Raw genomic sequence first — 10,336 nt, 5'->3', positions numbered from 1 at the left:
CCTGTTACTCATCCTCAACTGCCAGGGGATGGGAGTCATATTTTATTCCTCATTCTTTCACAATTCTCCAAATGATCACTCACAAAGTTCTATTTTTCTTCTTAACATCTTTTATATGCACCTCTTTTTATTCTCCAATGCACCATCCAAACTTAAGCTGTTAACAACTCACATCTGAACTATTGTAAGAGGTCCTTACGATCACAGACACACAGACCCACCCTCCAGAAATGGAGAGATTTGGATATCAATTCGCTGCTGGGAAAATAATCCTTCATAAGATTTTGAGAGATTGAAAACGTCTGAAGCCCACGTTCCACACATAGGACTCGCGTCCTGTTCGTAGCACGGTAAATGTTTCTGCATTTTGGAAAGTGTCCCTGTCAGCACCCAGGCTGAAGGCAGGTCAGATCTCAGAGAACCCCAGTGAACGCAGTCTTCTTGTTTCATAATTGGCTCTGTGCAAGTCAACCATAGTCTCTCCCAGTCCCACCATGGTCCCTACCCTAGATCAGAACCTTCAGCCTCCACTCAGGAGGCAAGAGCAAAGTAGAGATACCAGGAGGGAAGAGCGAAGTGTAGAATCTCCCGGGAAGGCTTGCAGAGGCACGTATCAGACAGCAACCAGCCACTGACCACTGGAGGCCAGAGTGGAAACCTGCAGTAACTGCATCCTCTCAAACCTGTGAACTTGGCTGGCAGCTGGGGTTCCTGTAACTGGTGAAATTGGAATTAAATTGCCTTGAAACTCCCAATACCATAGGACTGTGGGAGGCTAAGCCCTCTTCTGAATTTCTGTTACACCTCAAGTATATTTTCCTGACCTCAGTCCTTAGAGTTCTGGCTTCTGTATATCGGACCCCTGTCCTGCTCTACACAGGAACATAGTTCTTTTTTTTCATTTCATCCCTCAAACTCATACATGTGCCTGTGTGTCTACCAGACTTGAAGGCAAGTTTTGTTTGGTCTTGGTGTACCAGGAAGCTCTCTGCCCTCACACCGGGCCCCGAGCTGCTGTTTCTTGCCCACGTTTGCCCACCATTGACTACTTTCTACATTATGTCAGCAGCTCCAAATTCTTTCTTCTTTTTTACAACTTTCCCTCCTCCTCCGAGCCTCAGAACCAGATAATCCTCAGTTCTTGGATTGGGTCAGGGAGGGGGACACTAGGGAGAGGGGGAAGGGCTTACTTTCTACCCCAAGCTCTTACTTTTCCCCAATGCTCTCCCCTTTTCTTGACATGAATAATAATACTAGCTATTAAGAGTAAAACATTTTATATGCGCATACCATATATACGTAAGAATAGGTATACATATGTATATATAAAGAAATAAGAAAATAGAAAAAAGTCATGAAACTCTCTTATACACACACAACACAGAAAATACACTAAAGTGTTAACCATGATCATCTGAGTGATGGGACCATGGGCGAGATTTATGTGCTCATTCTTTATTATAATTTTGACATTTATATATGCATTCTTTTATAATCTAAAAACCTGTAACAGAGGATGCAGTGAGGCATCTCAAAGACTCACCTATCACAGAGTTCCCTGCCCCAGTTGTCAGCAGAGGGGAGGCCTTGGCCTAGTGACTCATGATATTTGGGAATCATTTCTCCTGTCTCACCTATTAGGGAAGGAGAATCGATGATTAGATTTGTGTGGGTGGAGGTCCTTGGTGATCCCAAGAGAGTTACTTCAATGCAATGATTAAAGGACAATGCTGATTTCCAAATGGGCTGATATATGTAGGTCACTATGAAAGTTTGAGACAGACTGTGTCATGGTCCCTTATTTCATTTTCAAGAAACACAGGCGACAGCGTCCTCTCTGATTCACCTGGGCAAGTTTAAACTTCTCACCTTACTGGTGTTGCTGGGACGGCTTCAATCATTTCCGTCCACATGGATTTTATGTTTCTTGATTTTTGTTTATCTCAAAACTTTCATAATGACCAACATGTATATTGTCTTCAAGAAATAACAGTAGTTACAACTTTCTTGACAGATGAGTAACTTCAAAGCCTTGAGAATGCGGAAAATCTTTTTCTTTATTTTTTCTGGATATGAAAATCATATAAGCTGATCCACTGAGAGGTAGGTAAGGGAGAATGGCTTACTGTAGATTGTGGAATGAACTGTAATTTTTCCTCTAGGAAAGGCATATTATAACTTTCTTTGCTGTATTGGTTATTTAATGTATTTTTGCTTGTCATTGATGAAAATAATGCTATTTATCGCCTAGGAACAGGCCCACAGAATTTTCTTCTGCAGAACTAGACAAGACTTTTGAAATCTGCTTTAATATTTCTCATGTGGCTTCTCTTGTGACTAGGGGACCATTCTACTTTCAAGACAGTCAACTGGGCATAAGGGCATATTTGTGGTGTTGGGAACACAAGCCTTGCTTTCAGATAGATATAAATCTGAATCTAAGATTATCACTTACTAGCTTGGTAGTTTGGGAGAAGATTTAATCTCTGGAGTTCCAGTTTCCCTGTCTGTAAGTGAGGATAATGATGCCAACCTCATTAACTAGCTGATAGAATTAAATGGGACTGCATACATTCATGAAGTCACCTTATATCCACAAATGTAATTTCTGCCCTGCTATGGAACAAAGCATCTCTAAATGTGCCCTTGGGGTTGAGTTCATGACCTTGGCCTTTTTGGCAACAGCACCAGCCAAGTGGTCCAATTATTCACTGAGCCATGCGGAGTGTCACATGCAAATCCTACTCTCAGGCATTTTTGTTGAACTTTCCTACAAATTAAAAGAAAGCAGACTTTTCTGCATCAGATAAAAATGGCTTGTTGGACCATTGTTTTCCCTGTCTGACAGAAGCAAAAGCTGCCCAGATGCCCCAGTGTCAACTGTGCAAATAGATCCCGTCAGCCCACATGATGTATCAGGTTGACAGGGAACAGCCACACGGGCCTGGAAAGATACCATCAGGAATTGACAAGATACATTTGGAATATTTTCAAATTGTGCTTCCCATTTCCCCCTTTAACTTCAAAATTCAGGCCATAAAGACAAAGCATCTCATCAGGCAGGGGACTAAAAAGAAAAGGTATTAAAGGTGGTTCAGCTGCTGACTCTCTTGTAGGCCGGAGAATCAGTCCCAAAGTGAGCAGACACGATTCTCTAAGACAAAAGGAGAGAGAAACCCCAAGACCACATTGCTGCCAGAACTGTGCGGCCGCTAAGGGACGACCAATAGGTGGTGCTGCTGCTCCGTGCGTCTCTTCCCAGGTCCTCAAGCTTGTGCGTTGAGACAGAAAGTTGCTTTTCAAATGGCCGAGTGTTTTAATAATGCCGGTGCAAGGGTCTGCTAAAAAGAGTAGCCCCTTATTGTATCAATGAGAAGTAAGCTCTTCTCAGAAGGGGCTTAAGCTCATTTGACCTCAGAAACTGAAGGCTTAGCTTCACCAAAGACAACAAAAATCAGAGGGAGATTTGCAAAGAGCAGAGCTTTCAATTCCCCCATGGAGAAAATAAGGTTAGTGGTCTGGAGACAGCAAGCAAAAACAGCACAACTAAGGATATTAGCCCTATAAAGCCCCGAGGTTAATGTGGATGATAAGAGTCACAAAACCCTACTACATACTAATTTGGTTTGTTAACTTATTACATCCTTGAGAGAATTATTTTTTCCCCTCTGGACTGGATGAAGAATTCCCTTGAGCATTGGAGGTTTTTGTACTAGAAGATTAAGTAGCATAGAAAATTACAGCCCTGCATTTGTGCTATTTGAGTTAAGGTGGTGTCAGCATTCCTATTTTAAGCCATTATTTTCACGTGTGTGAGTTTGCCTGGAACATACAGATTCAGCCCCGTATCACACATGCAGAATCTGTGTGGTCTGAGTGGGCTCCCGTGGACAACCAAAATCATGGCCGGAGAGGTGGGTCCCTCTCTTTCTTAAACAAGAAAAGACAGCAGAATTAAGTTAAAAATCCACTGCCGAAGTATATAATGAATTTTTTAAAAATGTTGCAAGGAGATTTGTAGTGTAAAGACAGTGCTCATGCATGACAACCAAATTGACAAAACACACTCTTATTAGCTTTTAATGATTACTTGGGCCAATGGTCTGTGAACTGAGATAGATCTCCATGAAGCTATAATGGCTTTAAAGAGTATCTGGGTAATAAATACATATTTTCAAAATTGATTAGCACACAGAGTGCTACTCTGGAAGGCTAGCCAGCTGGGTTATGTGATAACTGAGCCAAAATGTCTGACAACACATATAGCTTCTCCTATACAATGTGTGCTCATTGTAAACATGGGGGGAGGGAGAAGGTAGTAAACACAAAGGGTTTTTTTTTCTTTATGGTCCAGTCTCTATTCTATCTATTAGCTTACATATTCCCACAATGACCTTTACAACAATCCTGTATAATAGGAATTATTGTTCCCATTTTAGAGATGAGAAAACTGAGGCTTCATGGGGTAAAGGGTGCTTCATGGGCAGTCAGGCTGGTGAGTGGCTGGGGTTTGAGCTCAGGATTACCTATTCTGAAGCCCATGACGTTTCCACTGCAATAGATCATGTTTATATTCCTTAGAAGGTTTTTAATTTTCTTTCAGTTCATATTTGTTTTTGACAAGGCTACTTAATTTCCATTTCCTCATCTGTAGAATGAAGATAATATTTTCAGCCTTTCAGGGATGTTGTGAAAATGACTTTGCCCAGTGCTTAATATATAGAAAACACTCCACAAATACTGTCCACCGTTATTACTGTGACATTTGGCACAAAATGGGGCAAACAACGAGCTTTAAGCAAACTTTCCAGCATTTAAGGGAATTGTGCAACAGAAGTGTTAGTTTCCTCAATTTTCTTGGATTTATGAGGTGCAAGAATAGAGTGCATGCATTGATTTCCCAGCCAATACATAGACAAAGACCAGGAAAAAAAAACAGGCATGGAAAATTGCATGTCGATACTTAGAGAAACAAGGTGATTGCTGTAATTGAGTGAAACCAGAAGAAGTCACGTGTGTGATTATCAGCTGTCCTTAGGATATCGGTACTGGTCCTGTCTTCATAGACTTTGAATGGACTAGGTGAGACCCTGTAGGTATGACACCTTTGTCTCAAATCAATAGGGTCCATTTTTAAGTGGACTGTCATTCAATGAAGTGGTTTTGGAGAGACGATAATCATACCAAGGGTTTTGACAATAAGTACATATGCAACAGTGGCTCAACCTTCCACAAGACCCAGTAGCCTGGCATAGGTGTCACAGTGCCAGGAGTCCTTCAGGATTTTGTGCTGTAGAGGTCACAAAGATGCTTTGGGGACAAAGAATCCCCAACTGGGGGAATTAGGTAGCATTTGGTAGGGAAAACAGGAAAGGTAGAAGAGCAGAGAAGGTGTGGCAGGGGGCAGGGCACAGATCCAGAGGAGAGGAAGAGAAGCGTGTACTCAACAGGAGGGGAGAGAGGAAAACATCCCAAAGATGGGTCTACTCGGGTCTTATGTCTTAGATGAGTCACATATGAGAATATTCTGCATGATAATCTCAAATTCGTAAATACTGAGAACAGACACATGTGCTCTGTGAGCTTTAGAGAGAGTGATCCGTGAGAAAGGAACACCTCAGGTGCCTGATGAAGTGCTTTTGTGCTTGTTAGCTAAACTAATCCCACTACGTGGACATTACATTTTTCCATATCAGGCATAAGGAAACTGACTCTCACTCAGCCATAGGTCACATATCTAGTAAGAAAGACGCAGAGCGAAGGTTTAAATCTGGCCCCAGACTTTTGTTTTTTTAACTAGGTCAATGCGGAATGTTCACTGTGGCATCAGATGTTGATAGCGGCACCTTTCTCTGAAGTTGATGGTGAGAATAAAAGTAGACAAGATTGAGTAGATCGAGTTCCTCTTGAACTAAAACTGGTGCATAATAAATGTTCAGGAAATGTTATTTAATCTTCACTTTCTCATTAGGCAGCCAGAATGTGTGTAGCCTGATGCCTCCCAATTTCCAAGCTAGGCTAGATTCAAACCCTTGTCCTGTACTTTGGGAGAGAAAAAAGTTTTTTTATAGGAGAAAAACTTTCATTTCATGAAATCGCCTCTAAGAGATCCTGAGAGGTTGCTGAGAATCAAGTTTCAGTTTCATTACAAATAAAAACAATAGAAGCTGCTGGACAAGGCAGGGTAATCAATTCCAGGTGCCTGTCAGGTGTTGTATTTACAGAGAAGCAATCTCGAAGCACGAGAATATTGGCGCACCATGCAGATTGCATTGTTCCTGACGGTTCTGGCCCTCTGGATATAGGCAGATGTGCAGGAAGTAGGCTTCTTTAAATTACATTCTTCTACCTCCTGGGGGATTTCAATTCATCTCCATAAGCTCATCTGCATAGCACACAGGTTGTTGCTGGTACAGAGTGTGTCTTCAGAGTGGATGGTGGTAGGATCTGGAATAAGGAATCAACTCCTGTTTAATGCAAAGGAAACACGGATGCTAAGTAGAGAACTGTGCAAATCAACACCATCTGGGTTAATAAGGCTGATGATGACAGAGTTTAAAATCGCTTCTGCCGTTAAAGAGCCCAAGGAAATCTATATGTTTGAGTCTCAATGAAGATATACACCCAATAGTGGTAAGGATGTTTTGCTTTTATAAAAAGAAAAACCCCCCAAAATGAAGAGTTTCATTTCCCACATGTTAAAGATAAGGGAGTGATGTGAAATAACCCGAACCAAGTGGATACTTGGTCTATCCTCACAGCGGCCTATTCACGGAGCAGCCAGGCGACTCCATTGTTTTCCCAGAAGATTCAACCAAGCCTTGGCATACTCCTTAGTTTGAAAGTAGGACAACCTGTTTATTCTAGGTTTCTGTGCCTTGCCTTAAATAAATATTTGCTGTTCTGTGGTTACTGTAGCTGCATTTTACAGAGTAGAAAATCAAGGCACAGGAATTGAGATTCTGAGAGTCGCAGCACTGGTGGCAGAGTTTGTATCAGGATGTGATTTGTTGCTCGCCTCTGGGGAAGGTGAGCACAGGCTCAGATTTTAAAATCAGGCTTGATGATACCTTTTGTTCTCTCTTGCTGGGTGACTGTGACAACTTGCTTGTAGCACCAGCATCCAGCACCTGCTGCAGACAAATTGCATGATGGTCATTGTCAGGGCTGAGCTGGTCTCAGCTTTCCTCACTCCTAACAGTATCTCTTAGTAAAGAATTTATTTGAATTGACTTATTTATCCTTCAGAAATAAAATAAACATCAAACCAGCCACTTCATAAGGAAACCGCATCCCCCATGCTACTAAAATGCCACGAGGCATTTTACTCTTGAGATTGGAGAGGCTGGGCCTATTTGGAGCCCTCCCCTGAGGTGATCTCGCTTGAGAGCATCATCTGGCAGGATCTCCACCTCTTGTGACATGGCCTGAGACATGTAGATTCCTGGAAGCTTTTTGAAACCGGTGTTTCTGCACCTCCCCTTTTAGTGAAGGGAAGAGGAAGAAGCTTCCGGCCCTTTCCTCTGAGTGATGCTTTCCTCCTCTGCTGTCTGATTCCTCCTTGCCTCCATGACAGATGCTCTTAAGCTGGGGTCTCCCCCAGGCGTCAAGAGTTCCAGAAACTCAGGAATCACATGTAAATCTGTATGTTTGCACTTGCAAATATTATGCATGTGTTTCTGAAAAAAGAGCCTATACTTTAAATCAGATTTTCAAGAGATCATATATCCACCAAAAAGTTAGGTTGCATGGCTCTGGGAATTTTCCTCGGGTGAGTGGGTAATCTTTCACACACTCACTTCAGGTCTTTTCCTAAACATGTGTCTTTACTGTATATTGCATACTGGATGTAATTTTTAGATTTCTGTAACACAGTGGAATAATAGGATGCCTGCTTGTCACTGCTTATATTTTGGACTCCAGAAAGGTGGGAAACTTTCTGTGAAGAGTAACTGTGCTTTTATTAGTTTCCTAAAGTAGAGATTGCATATTGGTTACCCATAGGTAAACTCATGAATGATGTTTATGAAATGATAATTTTAAACTGTGTACAACTGTGAAGAAATTGTTAACTCACATTAAAATTAAGATTGTTGGCTTTTCTTAAATATTCAGAAGACCCACTGATGTTGGATTCATTTTCCTGGATGAACACACAGGCCACAGCTGAGTTCGTGCCCCAGCAATCCAGTTTCTACCTGATACTAGGGTCACCTTTGAGCGTTACTTATTATTGCATCTATGCTGCCTTTTCCCCCCTTAAAGTAGAGAAATATTTTTCTGCATATACAGCCATCTGATTCATGTGCATACCTCTTCTTGTAGGCATTTAAGTTGAGGATTCCTCTTCTAAAGGCCTAGGACAGGTGTCCTTAAACTACAGCCTGTGGGCCACATGTGGCCTCCTGAGGACATTTATCCGGCCTGCCTGTCCTGCTTAGCAGTTGACTGGTCCCAGGGCCCACAGTCCAGTCCTCCAGTGGTCTGAGGGACAGTGAACTGGCCCCCTGTTTAAAAAGTTTGAGGACCTCTGCCCTCGGATCTGAATATCAGAGGAGGAAAGAGGAAAAGGAGGGGTCAGTGGGGTCTAAGCTCCTGGTGTCCAGGCCAGACCTCCTTTCAGGACGGTCCCCATCCCCCAGCTGCCCTGAGTGTTGGCTGCTAAATGCTCACAGCTAGCTCCCCTTCTCATTGCTTCCACTTTGCTGGGAAAGTTGCCGGCCTTAAATACCCACTCCCCTCCCAATACCCCTGTCACCGCCTTGCAACCCACAGCTAGTGACTGATTGACCCAGGATGCCAAGGTGAAAGGAACTCTTTGTGCAGTTTTGGTTCCAGCATCCCCAAGGGGGTCAGATTAAAACAAAGGCTCCTGCCGAGCCAGCATCTTTGCTTAGCTGTTCTCCCCTGCCATCTCCTGCTCCCCATCTCCTGGGGCACTTCCCTCAATGAGTCACTGGTAGGAGAATTTACAGAAAATCCAACCCGGTAAGGTGTTATCTGTTTAGAGGAAACCCTGGAAACGATCATAGTCTCGTGGTTACCAGCTTCAATTTTGTGATGGAACAAGTGGGAATCAGACATGGAAACAGAATGTTCCAATCATTGGTCTCCTTGTTTAGCAGAGTAATTCTGCTAACTGGCAAGTAAATTTCATCTCTCATCTTAATACTATTAGATTAGCATCTCCTACTTAGAGTGCTATGTTGAGAATGACTCTCAGGTGTGATTTGTGTCTGGTTCTTAATTTGTAGAGGTGCCTGAGTGATGACACAGAAAGGTCAAAGCCATTGGAAAGGATGCATAGCGTTACAGGTGCCAGAAATGAGAGGAACGAGGCACTGCTCACCGCTCAGGGCCATACGAGGAATGGCAGGATTTGGTTAGGAAGCAAAAGCAGGAGCTGGGGAATGCTTAGGCCCTGGCTTTTACTGTGGTTTGCTCAGGAAAGGGAAGCAGGGCAGGGCAAGCCATTTAGGACTGACTCACTTGAATAATTCCAGGGGCTTTGGGCTATAGAGGTGGCCTCCCTATTGCCTGGGACCTGGAGGATTTCAGGGGGAAACACTGACTTGGTGTGTGGGAGTTAAAGGAGGGAGTTGAGGTGCCAATTCAGGATTGGTTGGTTTGCATATAAAAGGTGTACTCTTCTAAGTTGTTATTAGCTTTAGGATTGAGCTATCCCAGGAGGAGAAGTCTCCTCCAGGGCCGGTAAGACTCCCAAATGTCGGAGCATCCAGAATACAGAAAATAAGAAAGTATAGTTACTGCAGTTGGCCCTGTGATGAATGAGTTCCAAATAGACAAGTACAGAATCTAAGAAAACACAGTTAGAACAAGGTGACATGTCAGCTTGAGGGCAGAGAATGCCATGAATAGTGATGAGGCCTGTGGGTGCTCAGGAGGGGAAGCAGGGGCTTGTACGGTCTTCCCATCCCGCCCTTGCTTCAAGGCTTGGTTTGGGTCCCATTTCTTTCACGATGCCTTGCCTGGCCCATGAGCCAAGGCTAAATGCCCTTTCTCAGCTCCTACAGCAACCTGTAATTATCTATATGGTTGTATTTCTCAGATTGCACCTTAACAGTTATTTTTTAATTTGGCTTTCAATCTTCTTAGTTTGAAGCTTTTTAAAAATTTTTCTTTTGCTTTCTTTCTTTCCTTTATTATTTATGGAGCCAGAGTCGCACTTTGTGGCCCTCATTAGAATATAGTGGAGTCAAAGCTCACAGCAACCTCACCTAGAGTGATTCTCTAGCCTCAGCCTCCCAAGTACCTGGGACTATAGGCGCCTGCCAGAACACCCAGCTATTTTTTGGTAGAGACGAGGTCTCACTCA

Source organism: Otolemur garnettii, unplaced genomic scaffold (genome assembly GCF_000181295.1).
Source record: "Otolemur garnettii isolate 467f Iridium unplaced genomic scaffold, OtoGar3 scaffold00006, whole genome shotgun sequence".
Taxonomy (NCBI): domain Eukaryota; kingdom Metazoa; phylum Chordata; class Mammalia; order Primates; family Galagidae; genus Otolemur; species Otolemur garnettii.
The sequence above is the reverse complement of the archived record's forward strand: the minus strand, read 5'-3'. Positions refer to the sequence as shown.